Below are 14,135 nucleotides of genomic sequence, written 5' to 3' on the forward strand. Positions count from 1 at the left end.
TCCTCCCTGCACCTTTTTCCTCTCTTTCTCCTGTAAGCAAAGCGCTTTGCTCCCCGCCGAGGCTGACTTGCAAGCAGAGGTCGGGGCGCCGGGCTCTCCGCTCAGCCGCTGCCCAGCTCTGCGCGGCGCCGGGCAGCGGGAGGGGGTGTGCAACGCACTCTCACGCAAGCTCGCCCGCAAACGCGGTCCCTTTAAGGGGAGGGTGCCATGAGGCAACCTAACCCGCCTGTTTGGTCAGGAGGGAGTAACTGGAATCTGGAGTTTGACCGGGACAGCCCTGAGAGGCGATGAAATGCTTCGGTGCGGAGCCGCGCAAGGACTAGCGCCCCGGGCCGCGCAGGGACGCGCAGCGACGCGCAGCTGCCCGCGGAGGAACCTACCGCCGCGCAACCCCTTTCCGCGCAGCCAGGAGGTGTCTCCTTGGGGCCACAAACAACAACAGGGAAGTTGTCAAGCCAACAAAATCAAAGAGCCCGGCTCTCCAGGGCTTGGTGCCTTCGATTTCTCCATGAGCACAGCGTGTAATTAGTTTTATTAATTTATTTTCTTTCCAACTCCAAGAGATTACTCTCTTTTTCAATATAGAAGATTATGATTCTTTCCCCCTGGAGACGCATTATCAGAACTGGTGGGAATATTTTTCTGTGTATTGGAGAAGGCAAAACAATATTCTGCTTTTTCATTAATGCCTAGTTAGTCTAGTAGGTGGGTTCATTATTCGTGCTATTTTAACACTCACTGATAAATCCATGCTGTTCAAATAGAGTGCAGAGATAATTTATGGGAGCTACAAGTATGTCTTTAATTTTGTCTCATGTATTCCCTATCTGTTGTCTTGTAATTTATAAACCCAACTGTACACCAGTATTTTGAGGATTTACTGAACAGTGGCAAACGAAGGAACAAATTTAGCATTACTGAGGTGCGGGGCACTGCCCACGGACTCAAAGGATACCGTTTCTATCAGATAATATGCCTCAGTGGTTTCAAATAGAAACCTGCCCCTTCGGGTGGGGAGAGGAGCTGCCGTGGAGGGAGGCTAGGAGACGTGGGCTCTGCTGCCTGTGGGGTTCTGGGGCAGCTGCAAGCAATTGCAGCAGGGGACCCGCGGCTGTATCAGAACCTTAGTGGTTTGACTTCACCTGGTGGTTCTGTCCACGGAAACGTTTCAGAGAAGGGAAAAGCACATCAGGGGTGTGTGCTTTTGAAATTAATCCTCCAAACACCCACCCTCTTCCAACACTTTGGTTTGCATCCAGCTCTGCTTTCAAACAGTGCACACACATTCCTGTCATGTTCAGCCGAACTTGATCTTCATCAGCCACAGGACTGGACTGAGGCTCGTTGGGCAAACCTCCAAAATGTGTTTAATGTACATGTCATTCTTCAGCACTGCCTGTTTCACACTGAAGTTCCTCTCCTCTCTAGCTGCTACTGGACAAAGAGGGGCCCTGCTTCAGAGTCAGAGTTTTGTTAAATTGGTGCAGTAGTTAAGGATGTGCTTGTGTTAAGATGAGGGTATCCTAAAAGGAGGAGCTAGACTCTTTCCTGCTCCCCCACTTGTATTGGAAGCTGTGTCTCATCAAGACACCTTATTATCTTTGGAACAATTTTATTTCTTGGCTTTCTTGTCTAAAATTATTTGGCAGCCCTGTGTTGAAGGCCAAGTTTTCTTTTGAAGCTGCTGCAATGTATGGACAGTTGTGTTTGTGCAGGAGCAGAAACTCAGTATTGCTCAGAGGAGTCACTTGTGTGCACATGCACATCCACACATATTTGGAGTTCATGTTCTCTTACTTTTTTCTGTCTGCTTCAAACTCGCCCCAGTGCCTAGTCCTCTGTACCTTTTCAGCTGCTTTGATCTTTATGATTTCTTTGAGTTTCCTTTCAATGACTGCTCCTCAGAATCCACATTCTCTGATAAGTCTGCTTCTTTATTCAGAAACCATAAGTGAGTATTATTGTGTCAAAAAAAAAAGACATATAATGGTGTAATGCATCTGCAGATAAGACGTTGGGTAGAAAATCCACAAGAGTCCTAAAGTGCCTAGATATCATCTGGGCTGGTGCCTAAATTACAGTGCTTAAAACTTTGGCATGCTTAACTTCTAAACCTCAAAGCAGCTAAACTCCCCAGGCACAAGTGGTGGGGCTGATGGCAATGACATGCTGTCCTGGTGACTTCTTTTGAGGAGAGCATTGACCTCTTACATAGCTTTTGGAAAAAAATACTTTGGTGCTTATTTGCTAAAGATAATGCAGTCTCTGGATCTAGAGTGAAGAGAGGAATGGTTGCACAGTGCTGAGTTTGGAAGCTAAATAACAGGCTGGAGTGGAAGACACAACTCTGACCTTGCTGCTGAAGTCTCCTTAGTTGGATGTCTTCTTGCTTAGTGTGCTGCCATTTGTTGTGCAAGTTTGAGATACTCAGGTCTGTGTGCATGTCACAGAGGAAATGTTACGGAGACTTGAGGTACAGCCACGCTTGAATGCTTGTGAAAGTCAACAGGGATACCCACCCTGTTGAATACAGCACCTCCCTGGGGTCACTCTCAGGTCCAATCACTTGCTCAGTTGCCTATTTTTTTCCTGTAGATTCTCGTTTTGAGTGAAAACTCCTCCCTACACAAAACATGGGTGTGGTTGTAGGGCTGGTTCACTCCAGGCAACTCACCCATCTGAGTCCCCACAAGGTAGCAGAGGTGAATCTACATGAGGTCTGGCTCCCTCTGCTCTGCACAGCCTTCCAGCACTTTCCCAGCTGAGTTTGTACATCTACATGCTCTCAATATATTGCTGAGTGCAGCGACATGTATTTACAGTTTCACATCATAAAAATACCATTCTGGTAGGCTCAATATGGCTTTTAGGAGATTTGAGACACTTGAGACTTTGATTGCCTGTAACACACACCTTAAATAGTGATTTTCCTTTTCAGAACAAAAAACCTGTCATAATGCAGGGCTCCCTAGAAACTCAAAGCTGAATGGCTGTGTAGCCCACTGGTATACACAGAACACACAGACAGGACTTTACCTCTTGACTTAGAAACTCTGGGCCATTTACAGAGCAGGTACCTTTATTAATCTATGAAGCTGATATGATCCAGCTGATAAGATATAGTGCTAGCTTAGACTGTTTTAAATTTAAGCTCTCTGGTTTTGAGAATTAGGTGTCAAAGATACTTTTTTTGCCCCAATGCTGTGTTATCTTTAAGCTTTCACACACCTCACATGTCAAAAGTTTAAAAATGTGATGTTGATTTCAAATCACAATTTGTCTGTACTTGGATGTGAAATGCTCTGTTCCCATTGTTATTATTACATAAAAGATACCCAGTATGAGAACAAGTAAGTCTTCTTGTTATACATTTATATTTTTTCTTAGGGAGCAGTGCTTCTGAGTAAGACATGGTTTAGTGTCACATTTTGTAAGCATGCTGTGTTTCACAGGTATTCAGCCAGCTGATGGCTATGACACCCTTGAATTATTTAATAGCTTCAATTTCTTTTTTCAGTAGAGTTTTATGAGAACTGAGATATACTATGCTCCATTTGGCATGTAAGCACTCTGCATCATAGACATAGCAAACTCAAGTGTTTAAACACCATGGTGGAATTAGGAGCACCTGAGTAGTAAACCACTTCCTAAACAACTTCCATGGAAATTGTTCCATGGAATTCTATAGAAATCAGTCATGCCCTTAGGTGAGGGACATGTGTGACCTGACAGCTCCTTGATGGATTGTGTCATTCCATGACAGGCATAGCAAAGTCTTCCAAGGCAATTGGGATTCAGAATTGTAACATTTTGTTTGTTGCCTTTTTTTCATCCAGTGGAAGCTGGATTCCTGAGTCAGGGACTAAATTATTGTAAAGCCAGGAATGCCGCCTCAAATGAGATTCACCAAAGATGGCATGTCTGAGGTGAGGAATAGGACATAGAGTTAGTGTCCTGACAACTGCTGGAAAATAGCACACTTTAGCTCGTGTTACACAGCCTAACACTCTCCCAAGGTTAAGTGCTTTAATGAGGTCTGTTTCTCACAAGAGGAAATGGTGCCATGTCAGTTAATAAAAAGCATTAATATTTCAGATTGCTTCCTTGGGGTATGAAAGACCAAGGTTGAAGTTTCTCATCTCACTGAAGGAACTTAAACCAGTATCTCCCAGGAGAGCACTGAAATCCACCAGACTGTAGACTATTTTTGAGCAAGTCATGCTCTCTCTGTCCCACTGAAGCTGTTCAGCTTTGCATGGGCTCATTAAATACCCAATCAGTCAGTTGGGGGGTGGGGGTGTGGAAGGGGGAAGAAAAGAAAGACAATGGCTCTTAGATCAGATGCAGGAAGGGGATGAAACTGCCTTGAGGTCCTTTATATTTGAGGTCCTGAGGTCTACTTGAGGTCTATTTCTATTTCTAATGAATATTCAGATATCTCACAAACATACAATATCTTAATCATGGGTCACTCACACAAGCCCACTAGAAAGATCAGGAAGTTTTGCTTTTAGGAGTTGCTCATGAAAGAGTTTTGCTCCTGTCTTCTTAGGAAGACATTGGGCCTCTGGGTGTCACATGCCCTGCATGAGTGGTGTAACCCAGATACTATTAGATATCAGGTCTTCTTGGTTTCTGTTGTGTTAGAGCCATACTGATGCCTCCGTTGTACCGGGCTTTATGAAGTGACCTACATGGGTGCACAATTAGTTTGTGACTTGTGTTTGGGCTAATGTGTGAAATAAGCACAGAGCTGTCACTACTTGTTGGCTCTGCTTGGGTCTCCAGGAGAATTACTGGAAATTCAGATAGCCAGAAAGTTTATGCACCTCAAAATGTTGATATCATGAAAGTCTTGGTATTCTAAAATTGAGATTCATGATATTTGACAGAAAGTGAGAGATACTGGGAGCCTCTGGTGTCAGGAAGATTTTATCTGCATTTAGCTTGTAAACTTTTGATGAAACCAATAAGAGATGTGTCCGATCATTTGATCTTTTGTATTCCATGTATCATATGGTGGCTCACCATATATTCAAGACCTGAAAGTAAGGGGAACTGCAGATCAGAGACCTGCATTTCGAGAACAGAGGGGAGAAATTGTAACTGCCCTTTTTATCACATCAGCAAACTCTTGTTTTTTGCAGAAACATCCTGGAATGGCTCTATGAACTACTTTCAACATTTTAATTGTGACTAAATGTGATCTGTGGCAAAATAAATCGCTGAGATTGACAAAGCCACAGAGTTTTTGATGAGGCATCCAATCCGTATCTTGAAAGGAGCTCCTCCACTCTGAGATTCTCACTGGTGCATTCCAGCAAATGACAAAGGAGTAATTCATATGTCAGTTGAGGCTTGGATTTTTAGGAATTCTTATCAAACTGTCTTGAGCAGTAGACAAAGCTTAATCAAAATGCAGTCGATTTTTTTCCTCAGAAAATAGCAACTATTTTTGAAACATAACTTAGCAAGGAAGGAGGTACAGCGCATGTATCTATCTAGCATGGGAACTACTAGTCCCTTCCATCTCTCATCATTCTCTCATGCTGAGCTTCTCCCCCAGATGTTCTTACTTTGATGTGTCTTGTGTCTTTTAGCACATCACTGGACTGCTGGCTGCCTTGGTAGCAGAGCATGTCCTTTTGTATGCAGCCAGGAAAGGGTGGGACTGCTGCATTCAGTGGAGAAGCTTACGATTGCTACTGGTGTGCAATACCTAAACAGAAGCCATTAGTAAGAGGAAGCAGTATTTCTTTGACTGTTGCCATGCTGCTAATAAAAAAAATCTAAGTATTATATGTAGCGTGAGCTAAATACATCACTTCTTCCAGCAAATTTGTGATGTGACCACACGTTACTCAGAGGAGCTGCAGATGCCCCCTCCCTGGAAGTATTCAAGGCCAGGTTGGATGGGGCTGTGAGAAACATAGTCTAGTGGAAGGTGTCCCTCCACCTGGCAAAGGGGTTGGAAATAGATGATCTTTAAGGTCTCTTTGAACCCAAAGGGTTCTATGATTCTATGACTATGTGCTCATGCCTCCATTTTAAAGGGGGTGGAACAGGAACCACTGAGCAAAGTGACTCCCTCTGTGACACCAGTGGTGTCTGAGACAGAATATGAGGCTGACCATGTCACAGCATGTGTCCCTCCACAAAGTGGTAGCACACTTAGAGATTTGTGGGGTCTGCTGTCTTTATGCTGTTGTTTGATGCTTGCTGATTTGACCAAGAAGTACTGGCCACATCTGCCCTCCACAGCCATTCACCATTGCTGGGGCTGCAGTGACACAGGCAGAGCAGCTGTAGGGGTTGTGCACAGTCCCCTGCACCAGGGAAGACCTTGAGGTAACCTGGTTTGGGGTGTGAAGGTGGATGGTGGAAAGGGTGCACAGCTTGCCCTTTGCATGGGGCTCTCCTGAGCTTTGTGTTACATTTCTTCTCCCCTACAACCCTCCCACAGATAGATGCACAAAGTGAACCTGTGTCTGCCTGCTATGAGTATGCCTATGGAGTGGGGATTTGCTGAGCAAGATACTGAGGGAATGGGAAGATGAAGGGTCTGTTGTGGGGCATAAGCATGGAGGCAGGGCTTGGGAAGCTGGAGGCTGCATCAGTCTGAGGCAGCTTTGCATACATACCCCTCAGCAGACTGAGGCAACAGCAACGTTGGTGAGAAGAGTATGACACCCTTGAGAGCACTGGGGGTGCTTTAGCAAAGAATTTGGACTTCTAAATAAATGAAATTGGAGAATCTATGCTTTCAGGCCTCTGGTGTCCATTTGTGAATAGAAGCCTGTAGCAATGAAATTCTGCAAACGTAAATAAACCCAATAGGGTCCTGAGGTGCTCTGAGTGCCTGCTAACAAGGCCCATGGGGACCAAGAGGAAAATCCCTAGGTAGTTTTGGGGTAGTTCCAGGCAGTAGGAGTGTCCAAATTTGAATCTGGCTGATGATGTCCACAGTGCTGAGGGTGGTTCTTGACTCCTTATCCAGGCCGTGCCTCTGGAAATGACATACAGCAAACTACCTGCAGCATGTGTGCCAGACACCTTTAGCAGAGTTGATTTTCAGTTGGCTGCAAGCATTCCTCTCCCTTAACTCACTAATGATAATGCTGAGACCTCAGAGGCTGCGGGGGACCAGCTGGGCCTGCAAGCTGCAGTCATTCCTGTGGATTTGTTCATTACTGCTTGCAACCAAAACCCATTTTCTACCATGGTTAAACACACGCCTTGAGACAGCCTGCTCAGCTTTGGAGACAAATAGCAGCTATGGGGGCTACTCTGTTAGACAATTGCTCCTTTGCAGAGGGCACATGAGCAGGAGGAAATGCCACTGTGCTTCTTGTTTAAGAAAGCATTGGTATTATCCTTGCCTTCCACTAAGCCCTTTCTGTTAGTGCCTGTGGGAGGATGCTAGGAGCAGATGGTTATTCCTTCAATCCTGTCTGCTGGTTAGATGAAAATACTATTCCTAGTAGAATCTACTGTCAAGGAAGTGTCTGGCCTGCTGGATGGCACTGCTGGGTTGGATTTATGAAGTGCTTTCTGGATAATGATGTGTGTGCTCATAATAATGATGGTAATACCTGTTAGAACAGGCAGGTGTATGTGTTAGCCTTTCTGGAGGTGGATGTTCTCCTGCCTGTGTATGTGGATTGGCTTTAACTGGTGAAAGAGGACCATGTGAGCAGTGCTGTTCATTTCTATTTCATTCCATTTTTTTGTGGGTTTTTGTGGGGTTTTTTCCCCTTTTTTCTTCCTCCCTCCCTCCCTCCCTTTCTTCCCCCTTCCATTTCTCCCTCCCTTCTTTCCATTCCTGGGTTGTCTGCTTGTCAGGAGCCTGACAGGATCATATCAGCTGCTCCAGGGAAGCCCCTTGGCCATTCCAGTTCATCTTCCAGCACAGTCTGTCAGATTAAGGGAGGGAGGCTCCAGGCAGGGCTCTGAACTCAGCAGCACTCAAAGCAATTGGATAGTTTGATGGTGCTTTCCATCCTCACATGTGATACCAGCTACAGACTGGACTTGATGCTCATGATTACAAGCAGAGCTTAGTTTCAGCCAATCCCTGTGTATGTTAAAGTTGTCAGCTCCACACAAAATCCCTTTTCTTGGCTTTTTCTGTTCAGCGTGGTGTTCGCTTGCTCTGATTTAAGTGTTTTATGGTTCCACATGAAGGAGATAACAGCATGAGCAAAGCTGTGAGCAAAGATAAATCATCTGTAAGGGAAAAGATGAAAACTATTTTTTGGAAAGTAGCAAGGCCACCAAGCCAAGGGAACAAAACACTTACTGTAGCGTTACAACTATCAGCTTAAATCTCTACTGCCTCAAATTCAAAGTTATTTCAATGCAACACCATTTTACAGTGAAGTGTTCATATTAGAATGAGCAAATGTCCTTGCTTGGGCCAGGATAAAGGTAAAAACATTCCTCCAAGGAAGATGCATATTCCCATTTTTTCACCTGAAATGTCCTTCGTTTGTTGTTATAAACTAAAAGCAAATAGTAAGTTGAGGGGAAGACTGACTGACTTGGGAAAGGCTAACCAACTTTAAGGGAAGATGGATGAAGTTTTGTGCATCATGCTCTTCCAGGATTCAGTGATCTAATTCCACTGGTTATTCTCCCTTTTTAGCATCTACGTTCAGCTGATTCTATGAATATCTAATCAGAATCAGGACAGTGTTATCTTGTTGGTATAGAAGAAGATCAGGCAAAATAATTCCTACAAGTTCTGCCATTTCTTTTTTCAAAGATCTTAGAATAAAATACAGATGAAGGTGATGTCTTCAGGATAAGTTAGTTTGTTCATGAAGTTTAGCTTGGTTAGAACAGGAAAAATGACAGTCTTATTTTGGATCCTGTAAACCAGTGCCTCCATGACTGTGTCACACAGAACAGTTTTGTGTATTAATGAAATTCAGAAAGATTCACAATTATAATGAGATGTTCATCCATGAGCTAATGAACAATCTTTGTTGGTTTAGATTTTCAATTGTACCTTCTTTTACAAGTGTAGAAGGGAAACCTTGCCATTTCTAGGTTACCAATGCAGACTAATTAAAGCCATGTAATAGCTGTATTTTAAGCACGTCCTTCCAAGAACGACTGTATCGTGAGCTGTGTTAATAGCAGTGTAGCCAGCAGGTCTAGCAAAGTGGTTTTTCCCCTGGATTCAGCAGTTGTGAGAATGCATCTGGAGAGCTTCTTCATTTTGGGCTTCCCAGTATGAGAACTGTGACTGAGTCAAAAGATAATAACTTGGAATCTATAGAATTCAGTTCTAAATATTAAGGTTTGTTTGGCTTTGTGGTGGTTTTTTTTGTTTGTTTGTTATTTTTTTTTAAGCAAGACGGTGGTCAAATACAGGAGAAGTTTCCCAGAGATGCTGTGTAAACTCCACCTTTGAAAGTGTTAAAGACTGGACTGGGTACATCCCAGAGCAACCTGCTCTAAGTAGACCTGCTTTGCACAGATGATTGGATTGGCTGACCTCTCTTTCATGTCTCTTTCATGCCAAGTTATGATTCTGTGGTTCTCACAGGACATAGTAGATTTGCTTATTAATAATACCTACTAGATCCAGTGAATCCAATTTGCAGATTCTTTCAACTCCATGCTGGAGTCTGGATTCAGTAAGATACAATCTTCTGCTCGATTTGAAACTCCACTAAATGATAAAACCCCTTGAGGCTCTTCTTGCCTAAATACTTAGGTTCTGATTTTCCTGGACTTCAAAGGCAGAAACACTTTTCTGCTTGGAAATGTCTCTGTCTATGGGTGCCTGAGAAAATAACTTCCTATCTTTGCAGATATACCAAGTCAACTGCGCAGATGACAAAATCTCAAAACTGCTTCCCCCAGCTGAACATTCTTCACAGGGCTGTGTGTGCACCCATCCATGGTGAGTAGCACTCTCTTGGTTGCTTTGCATTGGTACTCAGGTGACCTTGTCACTGCCACATGATGGAACTGACAGGCTTGGACAGTGAGACTCTACATCCAAACAAGGGTTTCATTAATTCCTTCCTCTGTTAGAAATTCTGACATCTTAGTACTGATGGACTGAAGTCGGAAACCCGAGCTCAGCACAGTACTAAAATGACTGCAGCATAGAGTCTTGTAAAAGATATGCATTTCAAATACCAAATAAATGCATACCTTAAGGCCAGAGGTTGCCTCCATTCTTTACTGATTTAAACAGGATTGTGAGAAGGTGCTATTCTTGTAAGACAGGCTGTGAGAGCTTGGCTCTCTAGGAGTATGGTCTCTGCTGTATCCAGCACTTGTGAGGGCACCAGATGGCATCTTCCATACTGGAATGAAGTCACTGAGTGCCATGCATTTCTTGGGTCCTCTATCTTTGTTGAAAATACCCTTATTCATTCCACAAAAGAGGCTTTGAAAAGTTGATTGCTTAGGTTTTAACCTTTTCAAAAAGGGTTTCTCTGTTAAAAGCTTATGGTTGGAAATACCAAACACTGTTGTTGCTAAGATTAAGGTATTTGTTTCTTAGAAATGGCTTATAAGCAGAGACCAGCACATGGATTATTGTTCCTTCTTAAGCCAAGTGGAGTGAAGTTGCTTCAAGTAAATTTTGCTTCCAGTAGGATCAGTTTTGCATGTGATTTTAATAATAGCTTTGGGAAAGGAGGGGTCATATTCATATCTAAATTTTTATATTTGTAACTCACATGGAGGAAAAAACCCACACAGTACTTACCAGTAACATATTGGGGCTTTAGGCTGTTCTAACTGCAGATAGCAAAAACAGCTACTGAGTTGCAGTAAAAAAAATAGTATGTATTTTGGTCTTGCATGCTAATGAAAAAATGTACCACGATCAGATTTATGGGTTTTACTTTTCTGGAACAGGATTTTTTTTCCCTCTTTATTTCTGTGTTGTTTTTTCCCCCTGAAGGTTAATGTCATACGCAAAAGAAAATCTGACTAATTAACTCAGCCTTCAGAAGACTGTAAATACCTGTCAGGAAATAGAAGATTTTTTTGCTGTTGCTAGACAATGACCTTAACTGTGACCTGGAAAGATCAAGCTTGTAGTTTGTGAATGGAGTTGGTAACTGTGCTGTGGAACTTCTGGCCTTATTATGAAATGCATATCACAGATTGTGTCTAATTGCACATGGTGGTTTTATGGAATCTGTAGCTACTGAGCCAAGACTCAGATGTCAGATATCAGCATTCTTGCTATAGTTAAATGCTGCTGCCATGTAATGGGTTCTGTTTATCTCTCCTGCAGCTTCCAAATTGCTGTGTCTTGGGTCAGTGCCCTAAGTTCATTTTTTATAAATTCCTGACCAAAGTTATTAGCTCTCCCCTTTAAAAACCAGGATGAATTAGTGCAGTGTTATCCCCTGTTCTGGGAAGCATGACCCCAGCTTTTATCATCATCACTCGGATGACATGTGTTAGGTTTTAGCAGGAGGACACTGAGGGAATTACTTCAATAGGAGTTATTCAGGTCTTTGCTTAAAAAGAGTGAAGAGTCTTCTGCTGGTGTTCACACTGGTTATGGGATTGCTTTGTTTCTTTGGAAACCTGGCAGAAGGTAGAACCATCACTGTGGAGAACAGTTACATCCTCGTTTTCTCCAGCCTCAAATACGTGTGCCTGGCTTGAGCTTGAGATGTAGTTACAAACAAAATGTTCAATAAATAATGGCTATTCATGTTCCAAAATGTTCCAGGGTGTTATGCTGATGCCTTGGGCAGAATCACCATTAGCACATCAACCTAAGTCCTTTCCTCCAGTCCTCCCTGTGCCTGCCAGATTCCAAACACCGTGGTCTGTTCCTATAGTGCAAAAGGGCTCTTGCAGTGGAGGGAGCCCTATTGTAATGGCCTCTGTCTATCCCTCTTCTTTCTGTTTTTTTCCCATTATGTATGATGCCAACAAATAGCAAGATTTTTCAACATCTTTCCACCAGTGACACCAGAATAAGATTCTGAGAGCAGTTTAGTGGTGCTATCTCCCATGTCTGTTTTTCTGGCAGTCACCACTGCTTACAGCCACTTTCTGCCTTTGGTATATATAGTGTCAACTTCCAGGAAAAGAACTAAAATGCTGGGCTCCTCACTGTATTTCATCTTCATGCAGCTCTGTATTGCTCCCAGTTTTCAGTTTCATAACAATTTTTGCAGCATTTTTTTCCTCTCATATGTACTTGGTACTGGCAGTAAAATGGGGGTTGTTCTCAGTGTTTAGCATCAAGTCTTACATATAGAAGTGATTTATCAACAAGATTACAGGCTGGAGGCTGGTGGAAATTGGACTCCAAGGTCCCATAATTCTTTGGAAAATGCCAGCCATGGTAGGCTTTGCCTCCCAGCAGCTGTCCATTATTGATAGCCTTATTCAAATATTATGTTCAGATTGTAAACAATGACCAGTTTCTCAACTATGTACTTATACAGGTGCAACTAATTCAGTTACATCTTCATACTCATCTCTGTTCTTTCATGTCAGTGCTCTCTTTCTTTGTCCTCACAGTCTTAGTTTATTTAATTTTATGCAAGAAAGGTGACATCTTTTCCCAAAACCTTTTTCCATGCAATGTACTGACATCACTAACATCACTTTATCACTAACATATTAAGATGTATGTATTCTTCTAGAAACACAGAAGTGTCAATGTCTAGAACATTTTGATGTGACAAATGAGATAGGCACTTGGGACAATTTCCCAGTCCTATCAAATCTTCATGTCTTTTGCAGCTTGGGCTGCTGCTTGGTAGATAAGAGAAAAAGATGGTGTAGCTCTCCTGGGGCAATTTTAATTGCAGGACCTATGGCAAGGGAAAGGAATAATTATTATACATGGCCAGTATAAGGAATCTAGCCATTAGGTATTCCTTCCAAGGGAGGACTATGGGCTGCAGTAGGAAACATGCTCAGTGGGGTAGTGTGGCTGTTCTGGAGGCCGACTGCAGGACATGAAGTGGTATTTCTCTAACTGCCTCTGTTTTCTTTTTCTTTCTCTTATCCTCTTAGCTCCACACCAGAACCTGCTGGCCCATGAACACTGTGGATGTGGATGCTAGACAGCTGGCCCTGGAGTTGGAGGTCCTTAAACTCCCGTGGGCAACATCAGAGGTCTCAGAGACAAAGTCAGCTGGAGGAACAAAGAAACTGAGAAGCTTGAGATGTGTCTCCCATGACCCCATGAAGCTTACAGGAGTTGCTAAATTGCTGGATGTCTTTATTGTTTTATGTCCTTTTTTATCTGCCTGTCAGGGTATTGTCTCTGTGAAGAACAGCAGGCACTGAACAAAATCAAAGTGGTTGATGATTATCTCAGTGAACTGCTTGGAGAATGCAGTCAGTGGTCACAGTAAAGCTGGCTGGTGGAGAGAGTCTTATATAGAAGCTGGAATAAAATACCTGAGAAGTAATTGATCACAGGTAACATTTACCCCTAACTGTGCAAGCCCTGTTTTAGACTAGAATTCTTTTATATCAAAATAGACATCACAGGCTATATTTTGGTAACAGCAAATTTAGTAGGCTACTGTGATATAAATAAAATAAATGTTGAGGGTCCTGAAGCAAGGGAGATTATCGGAACTCCTACTGACTTCAGCAGGAACAAGTTTGAGCCTGGAGTGATTTGGCTCATAACTGTTCAGCTAGATTGAAAGAAAAAGAGTCTGGGATTTTTTTGATCAAAGATTTTATTAATGTCCAACAAGGATACTGTTTAATCTTAAAAAAAAAAAGTACATCAATTGTTTGGATTCTGAGCTCTGTGTTACACTAATTCTTGGACAGGCAAATTGCTATGAGAAAAATCATTGTCAGAATACTAATGTGATGTAAACTAATGTAAAGATATTTATTCAATGGAATGCAATTACCAGCAATACTCTATTTCTGAGCAGTGTGACTGTAATCCAATTTAGGCTATTTAACCCCTGGTGATTTGTTTCTGTTTGTATTGTGATAGGCTGAAAAGAGGCAGGATTGCTGGGGGCAGCAAAAGGGAGAGTAAGGGGAAACAGCAACACATGTAATCTGAGATCTTAATGACTTTACTAAATCTACATAACCACAGGGCTATTCATCATGGTTGTGCTGCTAATTGAATTTTAAAATAAGGGTAGATCCTA

At 42.7% G+C, this 14,135-nt stretch overlaps 1 long non-coding RNA gene across 1 annotated transcript; it reads left to right on the top strand.

The window, feature by feature from the left end:
• The first annotated feature begins 2 nt into the window (after window positions 1–2).
• Window positions 3–13,805, top strand: LOC115597848. The gene is made up of 3 exons (XR_003987194.1): window positions 3–521; window positions 9,822–9,913; window positions 13,021–13,805. It is a non-coding gene; the product is annotated as an uncharacterized LOC115597848 (long non-coding RNA).
• The last annotated feature ends 330 nt before the right edge of the window (window positions 13,806–14,135 follow it).

This window comes from Calypte anna, chromosome 2 (genome assembly GCF_003957555.1).
Source record: "Calypte anna isolate BGI_N300 chromosome 2, bCalAnn1_v1.p, whole genome shotgun sequence".
NCBI classification, from domain to species: domain Eukaryota; kingdom Metazoa; phylum Chordata; class Aves; order Apodiformes; family Trochilidae; genus Calypte; species Calypte anna.